Source organism: Seriola lalandi, unplaced genomic scaffold, assembly GCF_002814215.2.
Source record: "Seriola lalandi dorsalis isolate HSWRI2012SDOR001 ecotype SW California unplaced genomic scaffold, Sedor1 jcf7180002054615, whole genome shotgun sequence".
NCBI classification, from domain to species: domain Eukaryota; kingdom Metazoa; phylum Chordata; class Actinopteri; order Carangiformes; family Carangidae; genus Seriola; species Seriola lalandi.
Window position 1 is genome coordinate 173,479 of NW_019525168.1, and position 1,875 is coordinate 175,353.

The following is a 1,875-nucleotide window of genomic DNA, read 5'->3' on the forward strand; positions in this document are numbered from 1 at the left end:
CGGCCCATCTACTGAAGTTAGCATGCTAACAGCTAGCCCCGGCCCGTCTGATCACTGTAGCCTCCAGTCTGAGGACGTAGCTGCTCAGAGGACTTGCTATAACATCTTGTCTTATAAAGACAAAGATGGCTGAAGCTCTTGTCTGGAGACAATCAGCTCCACCTGCTGCTGACAAGAAACCAGGTTCAGCAGCAGAGAAAACTAACAGGAAGCTCCCTTTAAACAAAGAACTGAACTTGGACATTTACAAATGTTTTATGATGAAGGAAATGCATCCGCAGGTTTGTCAGAATTCAGTGGTGATTAACAAGGAATGTAAAGAGAAATAAAGAGAGAGCTCCACAAGGCACAGTTGACTTAATGTGGTGAACTTGTGAACAGTTGTCTATTTACACATAAATCCAATATTTACCTTCCTTTAGGTACTGTTTCATTCTCCACCAACGCTGGAAAGAAATGACTATCAATGATAAATATTCCCCTGCAAGGTAACACCTCTACTCTTCTCACATTTCCTGGTTTTCTAACAGTTGTGGACTGTACTCAGTACCTGGCTCTTTTTTGACTGGCCCTATAATCGCTAGTGTCCCTGACTGACTGCAGATGTTTCCACCACTGGTCAGCCTCAGTCTACCGATCCGCTGTGGTTTCCCAGCTGCTCGTGAACTGCAAGGAAGAGGAGGAGCACTTCCAATACACTGAGCCACGCCTCCATTGCAGCAGATAAACTACTTTGATTCCATGTGTCATTATTATTAACATAAACATAAGACACACCCAGCAGAGGAAGGGAGAAAGAGAAGTTATCTGTAACAAGGCTTCGTACTATCGACTATTATCAACTCTACATATCAAACAGAGGGAGTGAGACACAAGGACCTGCCTCTGATAAAAGTAGAGGCAGGAGTAGAAGTAAATACAGACTAAACTATTGTAGATCCAGACAGAGGCTGTGCTCTGTGTGAGACACTAAATAAGAAAGTCTGTCTCTTCTAACTGTCTCTCTGAGTGATCATTGTTCAGTAAATACAGCTGAAATCACAGCTCAGGCTTTGTCTTTATGTGTTTGCTGATTTTGTCAGATGACATCAAGGTTATAAAATCAGGATTTGACCAGAGGTCCAGACAGACACTAGATTTGGACAGATTTGTTTTTTTTGTATCACCTGCTGAGCTTCCAAGCGAGGTGACATGAAAACAGGAAATCATCAGCAGAGCTCATCCTGAGCGTTAGAACCAGCTTCATGTGCGTAGTCTCTCGTCTCTGAGAGAAATATGACTCTAGTTTTTGGATTAATGGACGACAGGAGGATCATTCTGTACCAAAGTACATAAACTGAGCTTTAATGAGAGCCATTACTGGAAAAGCAAAGTCTTTTGTTATGCGTATATATGATTCAGAGTTCCTGTTCCGACTAACAGTGACTCATTAATACCTGTTTTTAGTCAACAGAGGATTGTTGTGGTGGAAAATGAATCTCTTCCCACCTCTGAACGCTCACAGACGTGGCCACAAAACGCTTCATTAGAAATGAGACAAAGAGAAATCATATTTTCATATGTGGAACTTAAACTGGAGAAATGTGTCTGATTGTTTTTGTGTGAACTCAGCGTTTAATGAATCTAAACCTGAAGACTGAACCTCTTCAAGCTCAGTTGTCCTGTTGATAACTGGAACGAAGGTGACGACTGAGCTTCATTTAGTTAAACACACCTGACAGGTTTAATTACCTCTTCCATGACTCAGGGTTAAAACATGAGTGTTATATAATGAGGAAACTTCCTGTTACATTTCTGAGCTTTAATTACTTTAATGAGCATCTTCCACACTGGCAGAACTAAAAATATCTCCATATGTGACTCGTCTGTAGATGA